The following is a 27,942-nucleotide window of genomic DNA, read 5'->3' on the forward strand; positions in this document are numbered from 1 at the left end:
GAGCTGAGCCTGAGATGCTTAGATTGTACCAGAGACCCTTAAAGGGGTTCAAGTGGTCCCAGGTCTGCACAGCCCCCATGGTCCCTTTGGAAACACAGAAACCTTCTCTCATATGGAACACATACTGCATTCAGGCTCCAAGTTCTTCTTCAGGATAAAATAATATCAAACAGAAGATAAAATTCAACAATCACAAAGCATTCAGGGAAACGAACCACCAGAAATGAGACTTGGAAGAAACAAAAAATAGATTTAAGACTTCAGACACTGATGTCTCAGAGTTAGCATGACAAAACAGGTATGGAATGTTTAAAGAAATAAAGGGTAGCATCACAAACAGGCAGGGAGAGATGACCAAAACCAACTAGGAAGGTTTAATAACAGAAGAAGATAGGTTTATCATTGAAAAATATAATGGTTGAAGTTTAACAAAACCAAAAGGCAGATGGGCTAAAGAGAGTATGAGATGCTACCCCCAAAAAATCAGTGAACTAGAATCATAATACAGATCTGAAAATCCTGTGACATGCCACATGGAGAGACACAAAGGTAGGAAATATGGAAGACAGATTGAGTGATAGGTAAGAAAAAATGTGAAAAATCTAACCTAATTCTAACCAGAGTACATGGAAGAGAGAATAGAGAAAAAGGATGAAAGGTAATATTGGTAACAATAATGACTGTGAATCTTCCCGAACAAATGGAAAATATCAACCCACACCACCAACCACAATATCCACCAGGAAATAGAAATATGAGGAAATCCAGGATTAGACATTGTAATGAACCTGCAGGATACCCAGTTTTGACCAAGATCGTAAGAGTAGCAGAAAAGATTACCTGCAAATGACAGAGAGACAGCCACAATATGAACCGGAGACAATATTTCAAATGGACTCAGAGATACTGTCATCCTAAAATGATGCACTAAAAAAAAGCTACATTTTAAAAATGCCAATGAGATAAATATGTCAACAGCGCTTATGAACAATAAACTAACACACAAAAATGTATTATTGAAAGAAAAGGAAAACAAACCCAGAAGGCTAGTCTATGATGGAAAAACAGATGGTTAACAAAAAGGAGGTAAATCTAAAAAAAAATATTGTCTATGAAATAGGACACGAAATATTTATAGAAATTGTCATATGCTACTTCTTTACAAGCATACAAGATGTTTTGTTTTGTTTTTACTGAATAAGCTTAAGAAACAATGATGTAATGGAAAACATTAGAGGTAATAAAAAAAGGTATATTATTGGGGATCCCTGGGTGGCGCAGCGGTTTAGCGCCTGCCTTTGGCCCAGGGTGCGATCCTGGAGACCCGGGATTGAGTCCCACGTCGGGCTCCCGGTGCATGGAGCCTGCTTCTCCCTCTGCCTCTCTCTCTCTCTCTCTCTCTCTCTCTCTCTCTCTCTCTCTGTGACTATCATAGATAAATAAAAAATTTTTTAAAAAGGTATATTATTATGAATGAGAAAAGTACAGTGAAAAACCAGGGCATGTAAACTTATAGTCACTGCTACTTTGCAATTCTTTCTTGTAAAATAAACAGTATATAAATAAATAATCTCCAGAGTATTCTCTGTTATTTCTGTTGAGCACTTAAGGTTTTGGTCATTTGCCTGTAGACCCCATTCCAAGCCTTCTCGGGATCTAGTCTCAGTCCACACTTTGCATCCTTACCTCTACTATCCTCCTGACAAAACCAAACCACTCTGTTCTAAGTACATATGCTATGCTTATACTTTACTCACAGACAGAAATGTGATTTTTTTCCAATCCTACCATGGCTCTATCCTATTTATGAGAGATGCTTCCCAAATGTCACTTCCTTTTGGAAATTGTTCCTGACTTCCAACTCTATCTTTTCAGGTAGAGATAACCTCTCTTACCTCAGAAGCAGTATGGTTTTGCTCAAGCTTCTCTTTTGGGACTTAGCACATTCTCTCCGACAATGACTCTTCACATCTTATCCCTCTACTAAACTCTAAGCTTGTTGAAAACAAGATCTATTTAAGAGTAACCTTTAAAAATAGAGCCTAGTATAGGACTTTACATAGAGTTTCAATATTTGTAAAATAAATAATTGCATGAATGAATGAAATGGAAAACATCTCTGAAATAAGCAAAATTTCAGGAATAATAGGAGAGGGAACAATATTTGCAAACTATATAGATTATGTGTATACATTTATAATTATATGTTCATATTTATATTTAGCTAGCAACTAATGGCCAATAAGATTCCATCTTTATAAGCAAACAGACACCATGAGTAAATGGTCTAATCTATTATAAACTATGTATTAGAGAAATTCCACATTTGGCAAGATCAGAACAAATTATATACAACTTTTCCTGTCCTCTACATTATGGGAAAAGCATCTGCGTTAAAATAATTTAAAATGAGCCACTGAATCCATAAGGGTTTTGAAAAATATGACAGCATAACCTGGTTGAGAAATAATTCCTTCTGTGGAGAAATTGAGACCATCATACATTGCTAGTGGGAATGTGAAATGGTGCAGCCACACTGGGCAGTTTTCCAAATGGTTAAGAGGAGTTACTTATGACCCAGCTACTCTACTCCTAGGCAAAGATCCAAGAGAACTGAAAACATGTCTACACAAAAACCCATACACAAATGGTCACAGTAGAATTATTAATCATGGTCAAAAAGTGGAAACCACACAAATTTCCATAAACTAGAGAATGGATAAACAAAATGAGGTCTATCCATATAATGGAATATTATTCAGTCATAAAAAGGAACAAAGCAGTGATATCCATTACAACATGGATGAACCTCAAAAACATTAAGCTGACTAGAGAAACCAGGCACAAAAGGCCACATATTGTGCAAATCCCTTTATATGAAATATCCAGAATAGAAAAATCTATAGTGCTACAAAGTAGATTCATGGTTTCCAGGTGCTGGTGGCATTGGGAATTGATTTTGGTGGGCATGGAGGACTTTTCTGGGGTGACAGAAATGTTGTAAAACTAGATTTTGCTGGTGTTTCATAACTTTGCAAATAAATTTAAAATCACAGAATAGTGAAGAAGAAGAAGGAAGAAAAGGAGGAAGAGGAAGAAGAGAAGGAAGAAGATGAGGAGAAAGGAGGAGAAAGCAGATGAAGAGGAGGAGGAAGAAATAATTTGTTCAGTCATGCCTATCCACGCATAGATTCATGTGTCTGAGAATAATATATTACCTCTCATCTACACCAACAATGACAGCCTTGGTATTGGAAGAAATAAAGTGTTATTGATTGCATTATTTATTTTCCTGTGTTAGAATCCATCAGAACTACTCTAGTGGTGAAAGAAAACAACTGGAAAAGTAAGAGGAAAAAGATGACTGGCAGGATCTGCAACACTTCTGACTGCTCTTATGATGGATTTTTATAATAAATATTTTTATGAAATATAGTGTCTGCATAGATGGTTCTAGCACAAGGGAGACTCTATGTCCTTTTCAGTTGGCTAGCATTCAGAGAAATACACATTGGCCATAAGGTTATCTTCTTCAGAAGGCAAAGTGACTGCATTGTTATAGACGCATCAAGGGCCTGAGGTACCTGATGAAGGAATCTGAAGGTGAGTGCTATTAACTAATAAAGAGAATTAAGATTTTTAAAAAAGATTTTATTTATTTATTCATGAGAGAGAGAGGCAGAGACACAGGCAGAGGGAGAAGCAGGCTCCATGCAGGGAGCCCGACGTGGGACTCGATCCCGGGTCTCCAGGATCACGCCCTGGGCTGAAGGTGGTGCTAAACCATTGAGCCACCCGGGCTGCCCAAGAATTAAGAATTTTCGGGGGGAGGGGCAAGATGGCGGAAGAGCAGGGTCTCCAAATCACTTGTCTCCACCAAATTACCTAGATAACCTTCAAATCATCCTGAAAATCTACGAATTCGGCCTGAGATTTAAAGAGAGACCAGCTGGAAGGCTACAGTGAGAAGAGTTCGCGCTTCTATCAGGTAGGAAGACGGGGAAAAAGAAATAAAGAAACAAAGGCCTCCAAGGGGGAGGGGCCCCGAGAGGAGCCGGGCGGAGGCCGGGGCGAGTGTCCCCAGGACAGGAGAGCCCCGTCCCGGAGACGCAGGAGCTGCACCGACCTTCCCGGGCAGAAAGGGGCTCGCAGGGAGTTGGAGCAGGACCCAGGAGGGCGGGGATGCCCTCGGGCTCCCGGGGACACTAACAGACACCTGCGCCCCGGGAGACTGCGCCGAGCTCCCTAAGGGCTGCAGCGCGCACGGGGGACCCGGAGCAGCTCGGGGGGGCTCGGGGGCGGCTCCGCGGAGGGGGCTGCGCGGCCCGGGAGCGCGAATCCACCAGCGCAGACCCCGGAGCACAGGGCGCCGGGACACAGCCCAGGATCCGGCCTCCCCCGGGACAGGCAGAGGCCGGGAGGGCCCAGGACAGCAAGGACGCTCCTGCCCCGAGCTGAGCAGATCAGCGGCCCCACCCCGGAGCCTCCAGGCCCTGCAGACCAAGAGCTCCGGAGTTCCTGCGGGGGCTGAATCCAGGGCTCCAGGGCTGGCCCCGCCACTGGGGCTGTTCCTCCTGGGGCCTCACGGGGTAAACAACCCCCACTGAGCCCTGCACCAGGCAGGGGCACAGCAGCTCCCCCAAGTGCTCACACCTGAAAATCTGCACAACAGGCCCCTCCCCCAGAAGACCAGCTAGACGGACAAGTTCCAGGGGAAGTCAATTTTAAGGGGGACTCGTAAAATTCCCCTTTAAGAAGAAGTTCAGTGGAACAATCCACAAAAACAAGGACTGAATAGATATCATGATGACACTAAACTCATACCTCTCAATAGTAACTCTGAACGTGAACGGGCTTAATGACCCCATCAAAAGGCGCAGGGTTTCAGACTGGATAAAAAAGCAGGACCCATCTATTTGCTGTCTCCAAGAGACTCATTTTAGACAGAAGGACACCGACAGCCTGAAAATAAAAGATTGGAGAACCATTTACCATTCAAATGGTCCTCAAAAGAAAGCAGGGGCAGCCATCCTTATATCAGATAAACTAAAATTTACCCTGAAGACTATAGTGAGAGATGAAGAGGGACACTATCTCATACTTAAAGGATCTATCCAACAAGAGGACTTAACAATCATCAATATATATGCCCCGAATGTGGGAGCTGCCAAATATATCAATCAATTAATAACCAAAGTGAAGAAATACTTATATAATAATACACTTATACTTGGTGACTTCAATCTAGCTCTTTCTACCCTCGATAGGTCTTCTAAGCAAACATCTCCAAAGAAACGAGAGCTTTAAATGATACACTGGACCAGATGGATTTCACAGATATCTACAGGACATTACATCCAAATGCAACTGAATACACATTCTTCTCAAGTGCACATGGAACTTTCTCCAGAATAGATCACATACTGGGTCACAAATCGGGTCTGAACTGATACCAAAAATTGGGATCCTCCCCTGCATATTCTCAGACCATAATGCCTTGAAATTAGAACTAAACCACAACAAGAAGTTTGGAAGGACCTCAAACACATGGAGGTTAAGGACCATCCTGCTAAAAGATGAAAGGGTCAACCAGGAAATTAAGGAAGAATTAAAAAGATTCATGGAAACTAATGAGAATGAAGATACAACCGTTCAAAATCTTTAGGATGCAGCAAAAGCAGTCCTAAGGGGGAAATACATCAATACAAGCATCCATCCAAAAACTGGAAAGAACTCGAATACAAAAGCTAACCTTACACATAAAGGAGCTAGAAAAAAAACAGCAGATAGATCCTACACCCATCAGAAGAAGAGAGTTAATAAAGATTCAAGCAGAACTCAACGAAATCGAGACCAGAAGAACTGTGGAACAGATCAACAAAACCAGGAGTTGGTTCTTTGAAAGAATTAATAACATAGATAAACCATTAGCCAGCCTTATTAAAAAGAAGAGAGAGAAAACTCAAATTAATACAATCATGAATGAGAAAGGAGAGATCACTACCAACACCAAGGAAATACAAACGATTTTAAAAACATATTATGAACAGCTACACGCCAATAATTAGGCAATCTAGAAGAAATGGACACATTCCTGGAAAGCCACAAACTACCAAAACTGGAACATGAAGAAATAGAAAACCTGAACAGGCCAATAACCAGGGAGGAAATTGAAGCAGTCATCAAAACCCTCCCAAGACACAAGAGTCCAGGGCCAGATGGCTTCCCAGGGGAACTCTATCAAACGTTTAAAGAAGAAACCATACCTATTCTCCTAAAGCTGTTTGGAAAGATAGAAAGAGATGGAGTACTTCCAAATTCGTTCTATGAGGCCAGCATCACCTTAATTCCAAAACCAGACAAAGACCCCACCAAAAAGGAGAATTATAGACCAATATCCCTGATGAACATGGATGCAAAAATTCTCAACAAGATACTGGCCAATAGGATCCAACAGTACATTAAGAAAATTATTCACCATGACCAAGTAGGATTTATCCCCGGGACACAAGGCTGGTTCAACACCCGTAAAACAATCAATGTGATTCATCATATCAGCAAGAGAAAAACCAGGAACCATATGATCCTCTCATTAGATGCAGAGAAAGCATTTGACAAAATACAGCATCCATTTCTGATCAAAACTCTTCAGAGTGTAGGGATAGAGGGAACATTCCTCAACATCTTAAAAGCCATCTACAAAAAGCCCACAGCAAATATCATTCTCAATGGGGAAGCACTGGGAGCCTTTCCCCTAAGATCAGGAACAAGACAGGGGTGTCCACTCTCACCACTGCTATTCAACATAGTACTGGAAGTACTTGGGACTTCATCAAGATAAGAAGCTTTTGCACAGCAAAGGATACAGTCAACAAAACTAAAAGACAACCTACAGAATGGGAGAAGATATTTGCAAATGACGTATCAGATAAAGGGCTAGTTTCCAAGATCTATAAAGAACTTATTAAACTCAACAGCAAAGAAACAAACAATCCAATCATGAAATGGGCAAAAGACATGAACAGAAATCCCACAGAGGAAGACATACACATGGCCAACACGCACATGAGAAAATGCTCTGCGTCACTTGCCATCAGGGAAATACAAATCAAAACCACAATGAGATACCACCTCACACCAGTGAGAATGGGGAAAATTAACAAGGCAGGAAACAACAAATGTTGGAGAGGATGCGGAGAAAAGGGAACCCTCTTGAACTGTTGGTGGGAATGTGAACTGGTGCAGCCACTCTGGAAAACTGTGTGGAGGTTCCTCAAAGAGTTAAAAATAGACCTGCCCTATGACCCAGGAATTGTACTGCTGGGGATTTACCAGCAGTAAATACAGATACAGATGAAATGAAACGCCGGGACACCTGCACCCTGATGTTTATAGCAGCAATGGACACAATAGCCAAACTGTGGAAGGAGCCTCGGTGTCCATCGAAAGATGAATGGATAAAGAAGATGTGGTTTATGTATACAATGGAATATTACTCAGCCATTATAAATGAGAAATACCCACCATTTGCTTCAACGTGGATGGAACTGGAGGGTATTATGCTGAGTGAAGTAAGTCAGTCGGAGAAGGACAAGCATTATATGTTCTCATTCATGTTAGGAATATAAATAATAGTGGAAGGGAATATAAGGGAAGGGAGAAGAAATGTGGGGAAATATCAGAAAGGGAGACAGAACGTAAAGACTGCTAACTCTGGGAAATGAACTACGGTGGTAGAAGGGGAGGAGGGCGGTGGGTGGGAGTGGATGGGTGACGGGCACTGGGGTTTATTCTGTATGTTGGTAAATTGAACACCAATAAAAAATAAATTACAAAAAAAGGTCCCACGTTCTCACAAAATAAAATAATATAGTCTATGCTTAGTTGAAAAAGAAAAGAATTTTCAACAATAAGCATAAAACACACACACACAGACGTATTAAATGTACTTGCTGTTAACCTGATCCTATGATACATTTTTCATCCTACTTTGGCAATAACCAATTAAACACTGTTCTGGGCAGCCTGGGTGGCTCAGCAGTTTAGTGCCGCCTTCAGCCCAGGGCGTGATCCTGGAGACCCACAGTCAAGTCCCATGTCGGGTTCCCTGCATGGAGCCTGCTTCTCCCTCTTCCTCTCTCTCTCTCTCTCTCTCATAAATAAATAAAAAATTTTAAAAAATGGTTCTATCTTCAGAAGGTTGTTAATAAAGAACACTGTCATAAATTTCCTTTAGAAAGATATATTAGCTTGATGTACAGCAAAATATGACAGAAAATTTGGAACAATTCAACTATTTTTCCTACATTAAAGGAAAATCTTAAACTTGGGGGAAGTTTTACAAAAAGTGCCTTCTGGCCTTATTGTTCAGAAAAACTTCAGGGGACAATTAATTCAAGTTTTAGCTGAAGTGGTAATAGTAAGTCCAAGATCTTATATTCATAATTTTCCCATTTAATCAACCGATTCAATAATTGAAATAATCAATAACTCACATGGCTTTATAGTACCATGCTGCCTTGCTCTCTGCACCACATATAAGAGATTCTCTTCAGTTTATTAAATATTGCATAATCTCTTTTTCTCTATGCTTTCTGAACTTATGATCTGCTCCGGCTGGAGCACCCCAACTGCCTTCCCATCAGCACCCACACACATTCTCACCTCCTCTGCTTCCCTCAACTTCCCTTCACCATTACTACCTTTTATTACCCGGCTGTATTCCTATTTCTATTTCAGATCTTAAGTGCCTCAAGATTTCCTCCTCTGGATCTACATTCAGTCAGGTGTATCTGTTATAAAGTCCCAAATAATATTTCTCTTTTCATCTCACTTGAACCATAACCATAAATAACCTTCCCAATGAGATTTTAAATTCTATGTGGATAGGGACAATATCATTTTTGACCCATCTTGTAAACTTTAGTCACAAAGATACTGTTTGGTATTCAGTAGGTGCTTAAAAAATATTGGCTGAATAAATGCAACTAAATATATACCATATGTATATTCTAGATGTATTTTTTTGTTTTGCTTTTAACATGGATGGGGTCCATGTTTTGAACATGAGTGTCTTTAATTGTATCTATCAAAGAGCATACATTAAATAAATACAGATCAACATTATTCTGGTTTTTAAAATTTTCACAGAAGGATAAAAATACTTCTTCAAAGCACACATTCTGCTACATCTCACTTTTTCCTAGAAAATTCTTCTTGTTCTTTGATATACATTCATGTTACATGTGTTACACAATATATAACATACATTCATATACATATCTGTGTATAAATATATATGCAAACAAATAAAATAAATCTTTCCTTTAAAACTTTATTTCCTATTATCCTATTTATAAATCCAACCATCTTGGCTACTGTGTTGGCTATTCTGTGTTCTCCAGAATCACTCACTAACCTTCTGTACCTTGCACTGTGCCCCAAAAGGATGATTTATATGGACTTCATCAATTGGCTCTCCAGTTGCACTCTGGTTTCCAGTTGGGTTTGACCCATGGTAGCCACCAGGAGGTGAGCAAGAGAGGAGAAAAAGTGTAGTTTATTTATTCTTTTGGTTTGACCCATGCTGGTGTGTTGTTTGGCAGTGGTTGTATCCTTCCACCTAAGGCAAGAGCTCCTGTAATGGGCTCTTCTTGAAAGGTACTTTTCCTTTCCTTGCTCCATCAAGATTAGGAGTGCCAATGGTCCCCACCATGACTAGTCCCTGCATACTTCATAATCCCTTATTGGTTCTCTTAACCCTGTGCACAACTCTGTAAATACCCCTTCTATTAGAAAGACTTGCCAATTATCTTAGTTGAGTATATCATTAAGTTTCTGCTGGACCCTTGACTCATAGACTAACATACATAAAGACCATTACATAGTTCCTCCTTGAAACAATGTTGTAGAATAGACAGAGCACTGGACTGTCTGTGAAATAAAATACAACTATTCATTCTTGATTCCAAGACTCTACAAATGGCATTGCTTCCACCACTACTTGTTGTTCTTGCCCAGTGGGCTTCCAGCTGAGGACTGGTCAATGTGGTATATCAAGGGGCAAAAAAAGTACCATTAATCCCTGTGGGTTAACTAGTCCAGTAGTTAGTTTTCAAATATACTTTCAGGAATCTCTAGAGATGGGCTTCTCAAACTTTACTGTGAAACATATTACTGGTATACCCATTAGAATACAGAGTCTCTGATTCAGTAAGCCCAGCAGGGACTTCAGATTCCCCCTTCCTAACTAGCTTTGAGGTGCTACATCTCCAATCAGCTGCTGCTGCTGCTGCTTCTAGACCACACTCAGTGTCAACACCCTCCAGTGTCTGTGGTTGCCCCTCCAAGTAGGTCTCAGAAGTATGGGGGAGGCTAGGAGAAATGACTTCTTCTCCTAACATCTTTACTCTCAACCGTTTTATATATTATGATTCCAAATAAGATTTTATTTCAGGGGGCAGTCCGGGTGGCTCAGCGGTTTAGTGCTGCCTTCAGCCCAGGGTGTGATCCTGGAGTCCCAGGATCGAGTCCCACGTCGGGCTCCCTGCATGGAGCCTGCTTCTCCCTCTGCCTGTGTCTCTGCCTCTGTCTCTCTCCTCTTTGTGTTTCTCATGAATAAATAAATAAAATCTTAAAGAAAAAGATTTTGTTTCGGGGGGAAAATGACTATTTCTCTAAACATTTATGAATTACTAAAATACCAGCCTCATGCTCACATTGCAAGTGACATCAAGAGGTAAGACGATTTATTTTGGCCAACTAGTCATAGCTAGTTGTTGACAGAGACACAACTAGAATTCAGGTCCTGACACCACAGACAGTCTTACCACTTTACTGACTCTGACTTTTTTATTTTCTTTTTCTTATTTCTATTTTTGAGTGTCATGGTATTTTGGAAATGGTGAGATCTAACTACTCATTTTTACATGAGTTGTTGAGTCCCAGAATGATCAGACTCATCTGGGGGCACTGAGAACTCTCTAAGGAATGGGGTGTAGCACTGAGTCACCATCTTGTAATCCTGTTGGTAGGCATTCAAGGTAACTTATAAGCATAGGTATTATTCTAGGTAATGTTTTAAAATGCAAAGAAAAAATAGTGCTTATATTTCAAGTTTGGCTGGCATTACTTTTCCTCTGTATTCTGAAATATGTGGGCATAAATATTCTTAGCCTCAGGACCCTGTACTGTCTGCTATTTTGCTTATCTGATTCTCTAAAACTTGTGCTTTTCCAAAAATATATTAGAGGAACAGGAAATATTTCCAAAGGGTTTCTTTCTAACTTTTTACATAATATATGTATTTTTACATTACGAATATGTGCAAAGCCCAAGAAACATTTATCATCAGAGAAACTCAATAGTTTGTATTATCAATATTTATTCATATTCATCTTCCATTTGGCCATTTTCAGTTGATACCAAAATTGAAACTTACTCTGATCTGAAGCCCTGATACAGTTGGTTTTAGGCTTTTCATCCACTATATGTGACTCACTGCTTTTGATTAATATCCCTTCAAAATATTTACATTCTGTTTCTTGTGTCTCATAACCAGTATTTACAAGCTTGAAATCCAGTTTTCAAACCTCTGGCTAAAGCAGAAAAATGAAAAACAAGCTTGGACTTTTTTGCTCTTTTACAATATCATTGCCGTGTCAGAACACATTTTTAATAAACTGAGTTTTGCTTAATATCCTGGCAAACCCAGGAAAGAGTGTAACATCCTTCTGTGAATGGGCCTACCAGGACTGAGATGACAGGCTCTGCTGTGCTACAAAGGATAAGCTGCAGGACATTATCAAGAACAGTACCTTTATCTTCTCTAGATAACACAATCACAGCAATCCTTCTGCCTGAGCCTTTCAAATGAGTGAACCTTATTTCATCATCTTTCAGGTTACCTTCCAGGTAAACATGCCAAAGAAAAAGGGTTCAGATAGGAAGAAGAAGAGCCAATATTTGCCATCAGGTGTTTCACCATTGTTCATGCTCCTACCTTCATTTGGACAGACCTCCCTCAATTTCTACGTGTCCAACTTCTACCCATCTTTAAAACTGGAGTTATTTCTTATTCCCCTACAAGTTCTCAATCCTGGCCACATGTTAACATCACCTGGAGAGACATGAAGTGTCCAGGGTCCACACCAGACCAAGTAAATGAGAAAGCAGCTTGCTCATGTTTCATGGATGCAATGTTCTCTTCTTATTTAAGAGAGCCAAACAAAACCAACATAACAAACAAGTAAAACAAAACAAAACAAAACAAAACTAGGGGCAGATGTTTTCTCAAATACTCTTTCCATTTTCCTGAAATGAGTAAATTTCTGAGTCCTTAGTGCATTACCCCCCTCCCCCTTATCTTGTGGAATGGCTTTACTATTTGGAACTGGGTATTTCTTTACTTTTTACTTGCAGGAAGACAAATCCAAGTCTTAGCACCAAAGAAAAACATGTTATGTGGGTTGTCTTTGTTTTCCTTAAAGATAATGTACATGTGCTTGAATTCCTCTCTCATAATGGAAGTTCGAGTGCAAGTTAATATAGGTACATTTTTATCTGTGTTCTTGGTGTCCATCAGACATCTAACATGTATATCTTTTCTATCAAGAGGATCTCATTAGGGCAGCCTGGGTGGCTCAGCGGTTTAGCACCTGCCTTCAGCCCAGGGCGTGATCCTGGAGACCCAGGATCGAGTCCCACGTCGGGCTCCCTGCATGGAGTCTGCTTCTTCCTCTGCCTTTGTCTCTGCCTCTCTCTCTCTCTCTCTCTCTCTCTGTCTCTCATGAATAAATAAATAAAATCTTTAAAAAAAAAAGAGGATCTCATTATAATTCACTAGACAGAAAAAAGAAGCAGCTCAGCATATTCAGGGCAGTCAGAAATACTTTTTACTGAGGTCATAGTTATGCTTAAAAGACTAAGAGGCAGAATTAGAAAACTGCCATTATACCACAGCCAACATAATAACGGATTCAGGTGAGCATCATTAATGAATATTAAATCCACTGAGTGAAAGTTTGTTGGAGAACGGGATATGTTCACATGGTTCAGAGTGTCGCCATACAAAGAACTTGTTAATTACCAAATAAAAGTTACCTTTTCAATGGAGAGATATAGTATCCAAAACCTTAACCAAGTGATCTAAGTTAGCATTACAAAGAATGGGATAAACTGATATTATGTGCCTCTTGGTGTGATACAATAGGAGGTACACAATATTGCCTATCCAATACCTTTAACCCGAAAAGAGAGACAGACAGACAGACAGACAAGCCAAGAAACAGACTCTTAACTATAGAGAACACACTGATGGTTACCAGAGGGGAGGTGTTGAGGGATAGGTGAAATATATGACAGGGATTAGGAAGTGATGTATGGGTGGGTGATGTATGTAAGTGTTGTATCACTGTATTGTACACCTGAACCTAATATTATCTGTCTGTTAATAATACTGGAATTCAAATAAAAATAAATTTTAAATAAACAAAAAATGTCTTCTGTGGTTTTAATACATTCAGATAATGCCATCAATTGGCTCTAAGGAAATAAAACTTTGTGATAATTAAAAAACAAACAAAAAGTACCTATTAGCTTATCACATTCAAGAGAAAACACCAGAAAAACTCAGATCACAGAACTTTTGAAAATATGTTAAAGTCATAAAAACAGTAGTGAGAGTCTATTTTGAATAAAGCTGGCTAAAAAACATGAAAACCAAATATACCATATGCTCAACTAGATCCTAGGAGGAGAATTAAACTTAAAATTTTGGAGGCAATTGGGGAAATTTGTATATGAATTATACTGTAGGTAATACACTCTCAGAGTCAATTTTTGGGTGTTTGATAATGGTATTATGGCTGTGTAGATGAATCTTGTCCTTAGGAGATACATGCTAAAATCCTAGGGATTAGGTGGTAGAACTGAATTTCAAATACTAAAGAAGTAAAACTCTCACTATTTGCAGATGACATGATATTATACAATAGAAAACCCTAAAGATTCCATCCAAAAACTGTCAGAACTAATAAATTCAGTTAAGTTGCAGGATACATAATCAATGCACATAAATCTATGTTTTTCTTTACACTAGTAACGAATTCTCAGAAAGAGAAATCAAGAAAACAATTCCATTTAAAATTGCAATCAAAAAGAATACCTAGGAATAAATTTAAACAAGAAGGTGAAAGCCTGGCATATTACAAACTACCAGACATTAAAGAAAGAAATTAAAGAGGACTCAAATGGAAAGATATTCTGTGCTAATGAATTGGAAGAATTAATAGTTACAACAATCTACAAACTCAATGCAACCCCTGTCAAAATTCCAATGGTATTTTTCACAGAAACAGGACAAACAATCCTAAATATTGTATGGAACCAAAAAAGACCCAAGCAGCCAAAGAAATCTTGAAAAAGAACAAAGCTGGAGGCATCACACTCTCTGGTTTTCAACTCTATACTACAAAGCTGTAGTAATTAAGAGTTGGTGGCACTGTGGGACAGGGCTTTTATAAACAAGCCACTTGGGTGCAGGTAATCAGCTCCCCCCCCCACCCAAATTCCCACTTACTCTAGGTTCTGGGATCTACTATGGAGCTTCCAGGGCCGATGTAGGCACCTGGTCTTGGACCATCCCACTATGCTCTTCTACTGCTCCAGGTGCTCTTGTGCCCAGGTAGTGGTGAAGGGCAAGGTTGGGAACTGGGCTGGACTCCATTCTGGCATCTTCATGTTAAAATCTTCTGGGTTCCTCACAGTTCTTGTTTTCCAAGACTGGTTTCTAGGGATTTGTTTGCAGGGTCTGCCATGGAGCCAGAGCAGATGATGGAGGGACAGATACAGGCTATAGAAAACCCTCTCTGATTACAGTCTTGGGACAATGTTGAGAGGATAAGAGGCAATGAGATGGTGAACTAATATTCGACAAAGGAGGAAAGACTATCCACTGGAAAAAAGACAGTCTCTCTTCAATAAATGGTGCTGGGAAAATTGGACATCCACATGCAGAAGAATGAAACTAGACCACTCTCTTGCACCATACACAAAGATAAACTCAAAATGGATGAAAGATCTAAATGTGAGACAAGATTCCCTCAAAATCCTAGAGGAGAACACAGGCAACACCCTTTTTGAACTTGGCCACAGTAACTTCTTGCAAGATACATCCACGAAGGCAAAAGAAACAAAAGCAAAAATGAACTATTGGGGCTTCATCAAGATAAGAAGCTTTTGCACGGCAAAGGATACAGTCAACAAAACTCAAAGACAACCTACAGAATGGGAGAAGATATTTGCAAATGACGTATCAGATAAAGGGCTAGTTTCCAAGATCTATAAAGAACTTCTTAAACTCAACAGCAAAGAAACAAACAATCCAATCATGAAATGGGCAAAAGACATGAACAGAAATCTCACAGAGGAAGACATAGACATGGCCAACATGCATATGAGAAAATGCTCTGCATCACTTGCCATCAGGGAAATACAAATCAAAACCACAATGAGATACCACCTCACGCCAGTGAGAATGGGGCAAATTAACAAGGCAGGAAACCACAAATGTTGGAGAGGATGTGGAGAAAGGGGAACCCTCTTGCACTGTTGGTGGGAATGTGAACTGGTGCAGCCACTCTGGAAAACTGTGTGGAGGTTCCTCAAAGAGTTAAAAACAGACCTGCCCTAGGACCCAGCAATTGTACTGCTGGGGATTTACCCCAAAGATACAGATGCAATGAAACGCTGGGACACCTGCACCCCGATGTTTATAGCAGCAATGTCCACAATGGCCAAACTGTGGAAGGAGCCTCGGTGTCCATCGAAAGATGAATGGATAAAGAAGATGTGGTTTATGTATACAATGGAATATTCCTCAGCCATTAGAAATGACAAATACCCAACTTTTGCTTCAACGTGGATGGACCTGGAGGGTATTATGCTGAGTGAAATAAGTCAATCAGAGAAGGACAAACATTATATGTTCTCATTCATTTGGGGAATATAAAAAATAGTGAAAGGGAATAAAGGAGAAAGGAGAAAAAATAAGTGGGAAATATCAGAAACGGAGACAAAACATGAAAGAATCCTAACTCTGGGAAACAAACTAGGGGTGGTGGAAGGGGAGGTGGGCGGGGGGTGAGGGTGAATGGGTGACGGGCACTGAGGGGGGCACTTGACGGGATGAGCACTGGGTGTCATTCTATATGTTGGCAAATTGAACACCAATAAAAATAAATTTATAAAAAACAAACAAACAAACAAATGAAAGCCAGATCCCATGCCCCGCCTCCTACAAGCTGGCTTCTCTGGAATAAATCCAACTCAATTAAAACAATAACAAAACAAAACAAAAAAGGCAATGACAAAGGCCATCAAAACACAGAGAGTGGATCTCCAATCTGCCAACTTGTGTCTACCTGAATCAGACAGTTATGCCTATTTTTATTAGAGGGACTTGCTGTACTTGCAAAAGAAACACCACCAAGTCCCATTGAATTTCTAGCATCCTATCTTTCAAAAAACAAGGCACAATTTGAAGATTGAAACTGACTTATCGGTAAGAACAGAAAAATTTGGTTCCTACTGTAGGAAGGAGATTTATATGATTTATATGATTAAGAGGGAGCTTTAACTGCCATGATTTTTCCCCTTTTTGGAAGTGTAAGAACCTTCAGGACAAAAGAAATTATTTCCAGAACTGCAGAAGAAAATCTATTTCCTCTGTTTTCATTTAATCGCCATACTAACTTAGTGTATTCTGTGCAATTTTTCTCAGATTGTGTTTAACTTTGTCTTTAAAATGACCTTCAAAGTGAGCTGTTCAAATGTCTAAAAAAAAGCTATAGTAATTAAAACAGTGCGTATTAGCAGTATTGGCATAAAAACAGACATGTAAATCAATGGGACAGAAAATAAAGAGCCCAGAAATACAACCGCACATACATGGTCAATTAATTTACGATAAAAAAAAAAAAAAAAGCCAAGAATGTACAATGTGGAAAGGACAATCTCTTAAAAATGGTGCTGGAAGGCAGCCCCAGTGGCTCAGCGGTTTAGCGCCACCTTCAGCCCAGGGCGTGATCCTGGAGACCCCAGATCGAGTCCCACATCAGGCTCCCTGCATGGAGCCTGCTTCTCCCTCTGTCTGTGTCTCTGCTTCTCTCTCTGTGTCTCTCATGAATAAATAAATAAAATCTTTTTAAAAATGGTGTTGGAAAAACTGGACAACAATATGCAAAAAAGAATAAAACTAGGCCACCATCTTATGCAATACACAAAAATTAACTCAAAATAAAGACTTGAACTTAAGATTTGAAACCATAAAACTCCTAGAAGAAAACATGGGATATAAGCTCCTTAAACTAGGTCTTGGCAATGCCATCAAAAGCAAAAGCAACAAAAACAAAAATAATCAAGTGGGACAATATCAAACTAAAAAGATGGTGGACAGCAAAAGAAATGAAAAACAAAATAAGGCAACCTACTGAATGGGAGAATACAATTACAAATGCTATATCTGATAAGGTGCTAATATCCAAAACATATGAAGAACTCATACAACTCAATAGCAAAATTAAACAACAATCTGATTAAAAAATGGTCAGAAGATCTGAATAGACATTTCCCAAAGCATACAGATAGCCAATAAGTACACAAAAAGATGCCCAACATCACTAGTTATCAGAGAAATGCAAATCGAAACAATGAAATGTCACCTCACAGCTGTTAGAAAGGCTAGGATAGGGATCCCTGGGGGGTGGCGCAGCGGTTTGGCGCCTGCCTTTGGCCGGGGGCGCGATCCTGGAGACCCGGGATGGAATCCCACGTCGGGCTCCTGGTGCATGGAGCCTGCTTCTCCCTCTGCCTGTGTCTCTACCTCTCTCTCTCTCTATCATAAATAAATAAAAAAATAAAAAAAAAGGAAGCCTAGGATAAAAAAAATACAAGAAACAAGTGTTGGCGAGGATGTGGAGAAAAAGAAACTAGTGCACTGTTGGTAGAAATGAAAACTGGTACAACCACTATGGAAAACGGTATGGAGTTTCCTCAAAAAATTAAAATAGAACTATTGTATGATTTAGTAATTCCACTTCGGGGTATTCATCTGTAAAAAATTAAATCACTAGTGCAAAAAGTTGTATGCATCCCCATGTTTATTAGGGCATATTACAGCTTAGATATAGAAAAAATCTAAATGTCCATCAATGGATGAATAATATATATATATGAATATATGAATATATGAATATATATGAATATATGTGAATATATGAACATATTTTTAATTCAACCACTAACAAAGGAAGTCTTGCCATTTGTGACAACAAGTATGGACCTCAAAGGCATTATGCTGAGTGAAAAGTCAGAAAAAGACAAATGCCATATTTCTTATACATGGAATCTTAAAACAAAAACACCAAGCTCATAAATACAGAGAACAGAGAGGTATTCACAAGAGGTAGGATGTACAAAGAAGTAGAAGAAATGGGTGAATATTTTTTGTTTTATATATAAAACAGTCCCATCAATGGAGGCATAGTGCAAAGTTGAGGTTTCCTTCTAGAAGCCCTTTGTAAATATTAGTGGTACAGAGAAAGATGACCTGTTAATTAAACATTTGAGTCTGTGGAAGAAGAACCCTAGAAAACTTTGAAAGATGTATAAATCCATTTTATTGTCTTCCTCTTCAGCAAATGTATCTATTTTTCACAGAATAAAAAGCAAACGGATAGGTAACACAACTAAGTTTTGGAAGACATTAAAGGAAATAAACACGTCTTGAGAATGAGAAATGCCACCAATTTATTAAAGCAGAAGCAAGAACAAGATAAATGACACTAGAAAATTATACTTTCAGCCACTACTTTAAGGGGGCCGGAAACCACGACAACATAGGGAAGGACACGGATGCTGATTACTTGAACTAATTAAGTGCATTTAAACCTGTGTCCCCATGATGCTCACGACACAGACATTTAGAAATGAGCTGAAGGTGTCAGCTTCACAAGTCATACAGGGATGACATGGAAGGCTGGTGAGAAACAGGCAACAAGTTTTCTTTCTAGTCATTACTTAGATTTGTTTTCATAATTAGGCAGGAGATAAATGAATAGAACATATGCCAACATAAATAGGTCGAAAGCCATTTCATGAGCAGGAGAAAAACAAGAGTTCAAATAGCAAGCAATCAGTAAATGCATAGTATGAATGTGAAATATTTTAGTTTTGAGAAACATATAAAGATATTGTTAAATGAGTATTATCCTTCTCAAAGTAGCACAAAGTAACATAAACATGATATTCAGTTGGTCATTCAAGCAACCTTTAACTGAGCACTAACATGTGCCTGGCAGTGAGCCAAGAGATGCATTTGCTATAGGGCAGAGGTCAAACCCCATTTTAAAAAAAAACATTATTGGGGGCAGCCTGGGTGGCTCAGTGGTTTAAGCGCCTGCCTTCATCCCAGGGCATGATCCTGGAATCCTGGGATCAAGTCCCACATCGGGCTCCCTACATGGAGCCTGCTTCTCCCTCTGCCTGTGTCTCTGCCTCTCTCTCTCTCTTTCTCTCTCTCTCTCTCTCTCTCTCTGTGTCTATCATAAATAAATAAATAAATAAATAAATAAATAAATAAATAAACAAATAAATAAATAAAATCTTAAAAAAAACCATTATTGGTAGCACGTTATCTTGCTTTGAGAGTGGATATAATTTTGGAGGCACCCTATCACGATTCTGAGTTAAGCCTAGAATAAATCAGTTGACTGACCTGCGTGACATAATTTTGGTTAAAACCCAGATATGATTAAAAAGTAAGATTGCTTACTCATGTAATTTGTATACTGACTTTGACAGAAATTTCAAGAGGAAAATCCAAAAATTCTTTTGTGACATCACCATCAGTGAAAAAAGTGTGTTGCCTGCCAAGAACCTGCTCTGAAAGATGCCTATGTGAATGTCTGGTCATTTATTGACAATTCCATCTTATTGCTATATTACACCTTATGTAATAAGCCTAGGAACTTAATGAAGTATTGTCTGCATTTGTTTTTCACTTTTAAATATGTATGGGAGGAAAATTTGTATTTTGAACCTTATTTAGATTAAGGAAGTCAAAAGTCAAGTGACTTTTAAAAGAGTTAAAATTTTCTGGATAAAAAAGCTGCCCACTAAATGATAAGCCTAAGAGGGTAGGGAGCATCCTTAATCTTCATCCATTCTATAGTTTTCCAAAATTACCAAAAAGGCCATTCACAGGGATTAATATTCAACTCCTCTTCCCTGGTGTGGAGACTGGCATATCAACTATCCAACTGAAACTCTTACTGGTTAGTTCATATAGAGAGAAAACTGTTAGGTCTTCAAGAAACCAAAAAAGTTCTCTTCCACAGACTTACAATTTTAAAACGTAGTTGAATATATAGGATATATATAAAATACATATTATACATATATAAGATACGTAATTATACATATGCATGGTTAAGTCTATACAAGCCTACATATGCTGACAAATTCTGAGGGGAAAAGGCACAGAGGTTCATTCAGAAGAAGTGGCAATCAGTGTGGTTCAGGAATTCAGCTGCTCTATTTGCAAGTTAGTAAATAGCTCTTATGGTCAATTTATTTGACTGGCTGTATTTTAAGAAATAAAGTAGAAAAACATGTGCCACAATATGTAAATCATCTTTCTTCCCAGCTCTAAAATTAAACCTTTTATCAAATGTCTGCAGCTATTTTTAGAATAATTGTATAATGTTCTAAAAGAAAGGCAGCTCCCATTTAAGACTCTCTTTTGAGAAATGTCTGATGTAGCCAAATACACCTGATAATTCCAGTAAAAGCAGAACTAGTAATCGGTCTCAACTAGGCATAATATTGGAGAAAATTTAGGAAAAATGTCATAGACTGGAGTACGTAATACACAGATGAGGAGACTCCATTGTCTTCATTTTGACTCTTTGAGGTATTAACCATATATCCAAAAATTCACCCCTTCACAGTGCGTAATTCAGTGGATTTTGTAATAGATTTCACAGAATTGTGCAATCATCACCACAAACCAATTTTGGAACATTTCATCACCCTCTAAAAAAGCTTTGTATTCATCAGTAGTCAATCTCTGTCCCTCTCTTCCTCTCCTCCACCCTAAGCAACTACTAATTTACTTCTTGTACATTCACCTCTTCTGGACATTTCACACAAAAGTTATCATACATCACATTTCCTTGAAGAATTTTATTGCTTTAGCTCCTACATTAAGTCTAAGATCCATTTTGAATTAATTTGTTTATATGGTGAGAGATGGAGTTTAAATCCATTCTTTTGCAATGCACATATCCATCTGTTTCTCATCATTGGAAAAAAAAAGACTATTCTTTCCCTGTTGAATTATCTTAGCACCTGAAAAATCAATTCACCACAAATGTAAGTGTTATTTCTCAATTTTATTCAACTGGTCTCTATCTATTCTTATGACAGAACCATACTGTTTTGATTATTGTTGCTTTGTAGTAAGTTTTAAATCAAGAGATGTGAACCCTTCACATTTCAAGATCTCCCTTGCATTTCATGAATTGTAGTATCAGTTTGTCACAGTCTTTCCACAAAGCATCTGGCATTTAGTGACATTGATTTTGTAGACCACATTGCATACTATTCCCATCGAAACAGTTTTAAGTTTTATAATCCATTAACAGAGACACCTTTCCATTATTTAGGTCTTAATTTCTTTCAATGATGCTTTGGAGTTTTCTGTGTGCAAGTCTTTCACCTGTTTGGTTATACTTTTTCCTAAGTATTTTATTTATTTTGAGGCTCTTATAAGTGGAATTCTTTTCCTTATTTCATTTTTGGATTGTTCACATGTCATCTATAGAAACGCAATTTATTTTTGTACAGTGATCTTCTATCTTGCAACTCTGATAATATTGTTTGTGAGTTGTCATTTTTTGTGGATTCCTTAAAGTTTTTCTATAGAGAAGATCATACCATCTCAGAATAAATACAGTTATACCTTTTCTCTTTTCCAATTTTTAAAACATTTTATTTATTTATATATTTATTTATTTATTTATTTATTTGAGTGAGAGAGAGAGAGCACGTGCATGAACTGAGGGAGAGGTAGAAGCAAACTCCCCACTGAGCTGTGACCCTGACATGGGGCTCAATCCCAGGACCTGGAGATCATGACCTGAGCTGAAGACAGACACTTAACTGACTGAGCTACCTAGGGACCCCTTTCTTTTACAATTTGAATGTCTACTGTATCTTTTTCTTAGAAAATTGCCCTGGTAAGAATTTCCCATGCAATGTTGAATAAAAGTAAGAGCAGATATGCTTGTGTTGTTCCTGAAATTAGGGGGAAGCAGTTACTCTTTCATCATTAGTCATGATGTTAGCTGTAGGTTTTTGCCAGATTCCCATCCTTTAGCAGGTTGAGAAGGCTGCCTTGTTATTCCTGGCTTACTGAATATCACTATCATGGAAAGATGCTGGCTTGTCAAATGCTTTCTCTGCATTTACAAAGATGCTTGTGAGGCTTTTGCCTTTTATTCTTAGGTGTATTACAATAGTTGATTTTCAGATGTTAAATAAATCCTACATTCCTGGGATGAATCTTACTTGGTCATGGTGTATCATCATTTTTAAATGTTGCCATGTTCAGTCTTATAGTATTTTGCTAAGAATTGCATATATATATTCATTAGGGATATTAATCTGTGCCTTTATTTTCTTGAGATGTCCTTGCTTTTGGTATCAAGGTAATAATACTGACCTCATAAAATCAGTTTTCCCTCTTCTTCTATTTTACAGAAGGAGTTATAAGTTTTGGTATTAATTCTTCTTTAAACATTTGGTAGAATTCACCAGTGAAATGTAGGCATTGCTTTGTTTCATGTGTGTTTTGAAACTTGTGTTTTTTCCTTGATTCTCCTATTGAGAAACTGATTTTTGGCAATGTCATTCTCCATGTTTGTAATTTATAGGTCAAACTATCCTTTATATCTACTTTCAAGGATTATTTTTGAAGATTAAATGAAATTATAGATGCTAAAGCTTCCTGCAACCAGAAAGTACCATTCTACTATGCCCTATTCTGTTTAAGACTTTTTGGCTCTACTATAGAAAATTCTTTCTGAAGACAGTTGGAATTTTCATTAAGGATCTAAAATGCAAGCCTGGTACTTTAACCTATGTCCCTGGGGCAAATATGGCAACCATAGTTTCCTTTATACTGAAATGAGTACCTGTGGCAATGTACTACCTGGTTATTTTGCTCCCAGTACTCTTTCTTGAAAACCTTTTACTGCCACTCCCAGTACTCTTTCTTGAAAACCTTTTACTGCCAAATGTGGAAGTCAGAGCTGTGCCAAGTTCCTTACTCATCAATAAAATTGTGTTTATAGGAAAATCAGCCACTATCTGGACATTTTTTTTTACTTAAACTCAACAATGAAGACTAATCCGCAGAGTGCTTTTCACTGTTTAGAAAATAAAGCCAATTTCCAAATAACTGGAATGTTTTTATTTTTTTCATAAAATGGACTATTTCCTACTTAGAGAATTACCAAAGAGGCTTCTATATATCTACTTAATGCCAAACCTGGCATTAAGTGAATTAATGTGTTTATTTCTCTAACTTTGAGAATAAAGTTCATCCCTTACTTACTCCTGACTGCATAAAATCTGCCACCAATGCTCCTCATATCCTACTCCCCCAACCCTTCCCTCTGTTGAGGTCTCACTGCCTCTGCCACAGAATTTATAGTCTTCAAAGACTGTTTGCTTTACGAAGAGGAAGAAAAAAAAATACAACAAAAAGATTAAACTTCTGATTGCTGAATCTGAGATAAGCCTCTAAATAGTGCCAATCAGCCTGAATGGCAACGTGCCACAAAAGTACCTTTTTCCTATATTGTCTACAGCCTTTATTTTGATTTATTCCCTCGTCTACATCTTCAACAATTAATTATATTGAAGAAAATAAAAAATCTCTTCTTAAAACACAAATAATTCTTAAAGGGTTATGGCTCCCAGTGACTCACAGCTTAGTAAAAATTAATGTAATTAAATTGCTTTCCTTCTAAATTCTATCTGAACTCTGTCCATTACACTGAAAGAATGAATAATTTTATTTGGCAAGAAACAAAACGTAGATTAAGATAATTTGGAATGAGAAGCAATTTGTAAAGCTGAAAAGATTTGGCAGATACCATAGTAAAGTACTTAGGACATCATAATGGTAACAATTATCACATACTTAGTATGGCACAATTCCACGTGAGTTATTACTTAATCTTTGACAACCCTATGAAACAGGTACAATTATTATCTTTGTGTAATAGAAAATTGAGACAAAGAGAGATTAAGAAACTTGTCTAAAGGGGCACCTGGCTGAGTTGGTTAAGCATCCAACTCTTGATTTGGGCTCAGGTCATGATCTCAGGGTTGTGAGATCCAGCCCTGTGTCAGCCTCTACAGAGTGTGGAGTCTGCTTGAGATCCATTCTCTCCCTCCCATTTCTCCCTACTCACTCACTCCTAAATAAATAAATAGATAAATAAAATCAGAAAGAAAGAAAGAAAGAAAGAGCAAGAAGTGCAAGAAAGAAAGAAAAGCTTATCTAAGGATACATCATGAAGAGGTAAACCAGAATTTAAACCTAGCTCAATCTAAACTCAGAATCAGATTTTCAAACTTCAATGATGACTGGCCACCAGAAGCACTAGGTGCTGAAAGACCAGAAGCACTAAGATTTATAAGACAGATGAAGATGAAGTACAGAAGAAAGGTGAAACCCTTTGTGACCAGCTTTTACTGGTATCAAATATTGGTCTAGATCCAGATCTAAAAATAGCTAGCAGAAGCATCACCCAGCTCCTTGCTCCTACTTCTTGAGGTCAAAATTTTAGATGCATACATTCCCTTATTAAGATAATAGGCTTTTGTCAAGTAGTGTGGAACCTAGTAAGTTACCATATCATCTGAGCAGACAATTGCTGTGTAAATTACAATTAGTGGATTAAACATAATCTATTGGAACAGTAGCCACTCAACAGGTGAGGATTCCTTGACCACATAAAAACATAGGTAGGTTGTGAATCTAAAAAGTCTATATTAAAATGAGCTCTGGCCTCCTTTGTCATAGATTTTGGGGACCATAGATTACTGTTATAATAATTTGACCTACTACTGACATTATGTATGATTAAATAACAAATTCAGATTAAAATGAAAGGTAAAATGGCAGTAACTGTAAATGTGCTAACATCTAAAATTAGAATACCTAATTGTGAACCAAGGTTGTTCTGAATTGACAGTTTTAAATCTGAATTAAGTCTTGTTTTAGGGCCTATTTTTCTTCTGTATGAATATTTAAACTTCCCTAAAGAAATAGTAATTTATAACCAACAGAGGCTAATAAATATTGTCTCATGCTTAACTTGAGCTAGCCATCCATGCTTAATTTATGCATTTGTTCTGCTAAACCTCATACATAGCCTGTTAAGAAATAAATTACAAGAAAGGACATAGAGTGCCAATGAAATTTTACAGTGGATTTAATTAATTATTAAGCCCATAAAATTTACTAAGTTTCTATTATGCAAAAGGATGATCAAAAAAACTCAGCAGGGACCCCTGGGTGGCGCAGAGGTTTGGCGCCTGCCTTTGGCCCAGGGGCGATCCTGGAGACCCGGGATCGAGTCCCACGTCGGGCTCCCGATGCATGGAGCCTGCTTCTCCCTCTGCCTATGTCTCTGCCTCTCTCTCTCTCTCTCTCTGTGACTATCATAAATAAAATAAAAATTTTAAAAAAACCTCAGCAATTAGTCATTAATATTAATAATAATACAAGGTACAGAATGATATAGCCTAGCTCTTGATATAATCTAGCTCTGATGGGAAAATAAGACTCTCATCTGATTCAGAATAAATATGATAAATAAATGTGTTAATACATATAAAGTGCATAAAATAGCTTTTATTAAAAGCAGCTATTATTACTGTTTGACATGTCTGAATTTTATGAATAACTGAACTTCCTATTTTTAAATGCCAAAATATGTTTCCATGCAAACATTTCAGGTTAAAATGAGCTTATAATATACCTATACCCTGCTCTGCTACTTTATATAGGGTACTCTGATCATAAAACTTCTCTCAAAATCAGGGCAATATTAGGAGCACTGATTTGGGGGGCTGAAATATCATACAATAATGTTTTCAGAGGGAAAAGAAAAAGAGAACATAAATTAAGTATCCAGTATTTACCCAGCACTTTATGTATTATGTCTACATGAAGTGCATATTTTAATGTCCCTACCATTAGAGTTCCTGTCTTCTAGATTATAGGTTTTTTCCTTTTAGCTCCACTGACATCAGGCTTTCCATGGTCAAACATGCTGTTATTAGAAACAGTTCCCCCCACTATAGTGCATTTTCAACATATCTAATCTGCTGTAGATTAAGTAACCAGATGACCAAACATGTTAAACTATGTACAGAGAGACTGAATGAAAGCTTAATGGGCTCTAATCAAATATATGGGAGACATGCATTTTGTAGCCTATATTTTGGCTTCTCAGTGCTATTTGCCCTTTCTCATACTTAGCTCAATTCAGAAAACTTGTCAGCAGTTTCACTTAAAGCGTTAATGTCTATGCTTTCGCTTATTATTATAATGGATGAATTAACCGACAAATATTAAAAGGGTGCAACTTCTAGCTGCCATTAGATATATAATGCCATCATTAAGAGCTTAAATTAAAAGCACCCATGCCAACCCTCATTTTAGTTTGACTCTAGTCCAAGGAATGGGTCACAGACCAGTAAAGAGAAACTCCATTCCTCCTACTGTAAAGACAAATTTAAGAAGAAGAATGAGGAGGAAAGGAGAAAAAAGAAGAGGAGAAAGGAAAGGCTGGAGAGAAGGCAACAAGGAGAAGGAAGATGAATTTTCTTTGATTCCTAAGGGAAAGGAGGCCACCACCTTCTCTCCCACTCCTGAAAAGGTCTCCTTGAAAACCAAGGGAACTGGAGTCCTTCCTCTATTCTAGAAGAATGAAAACAGGTCTCTCCAGGGGTTACATAAACCCAACCTTTAGTTTTAAAAGGCAAATGTGTTACCAAGGTTTCTGGTCTCTATCTCCCCTGTAAGGTAAATTTCCTCCAGAGTTAACCTAGGAGCCTTTCTTGACATGTAACAAAGAAAATATAAGAAATGTTATTGTATTTCCTACCCATTTCAGTATTATTTATATTCCCCAAATGAATGAGAACATATAATGTTTGTCCTTCTCCAATTGACTTACTTCACTCAGCATAATACCCTCCAGTTCCATCCACGTTGAAGCAAATGGTGGGTATTTGTCATTTCTAATGGCTGAGTAATATCAGAAAGGGAGACAGAACATAAAGACCCCTAACTCTGGGAAATGAACTAGGGGTGGTGGAAGGGGAGGAGGGCAGGGGGTGGGGGTGAATGGGTGACGGGCACTGAGGGGGCACTTGACGGGATGAGCACTGGGTGTTATTCTGTATGTTGGCAAATTGAACACCAATAAAAAATAAATTTATTATTAAAAAAAAGAAATGTTATTGTATTTTCTTCTACTTTGCTGTATAATTTGTAGAAAATGTAATCCTGACTTCCTGGGTTTCATGGGCTACCTATATGCACGTACTCTTGTATTCATTCAGTAACAAATGTTTTTTTTTTTCCTTCCATATTGATGAGGATGGGCTTCTTTCTGTTGGTAGGACATTTTGCTTACCCAATAACTTGTCATTTGTTGGTCCTATCTGTCAATTTTCAGTCCTGAAATAATTCCCCTCCCCCAAAGCACCAAACTTCAGATACAAATTTGGGCTACATCATCCACGCAATGTTGTTATAGCTATCATTAGCAAGTTGTAGGCATGTTTTTAGGATAA

The 27,942-nt window shown here is 38.1% G+C and overlaps 1 protein-coding gene and 1 pseudogene across 7 annotated transcripts in view; one reads left to right on the plus strand and one right to left on the minus strand.

Moving 5' to 3' along the window:
* The window catches only part of GUCY1A2 (guanylate cyclase 1 soluble subunit alpha 2), a 425,713-nt gene that overhangs the window by 245,241 nt on the left and 152,530 nt on the right, over positions 1–27,942 (minus strand). The window lies entirely within an intron of this gene.
* On the plus strand, positions 14,815–16,548 carry LOC144305514 (protein dpy-30 homolog; annotated as a pseudogene).

This window comes from Canis aureus, chromosome 3 (genome assembly GCF_053574225.1).
Source record: "Canis aureus isolate CA01 chromosome 3, VMU_Caureus_v.1.0, whole genome shotgun sequence".
NCBI lineage: Eukaryota > Metazoa > Chordata > Mammalia > Carnivora > Canidae > Canis > Canis aureus.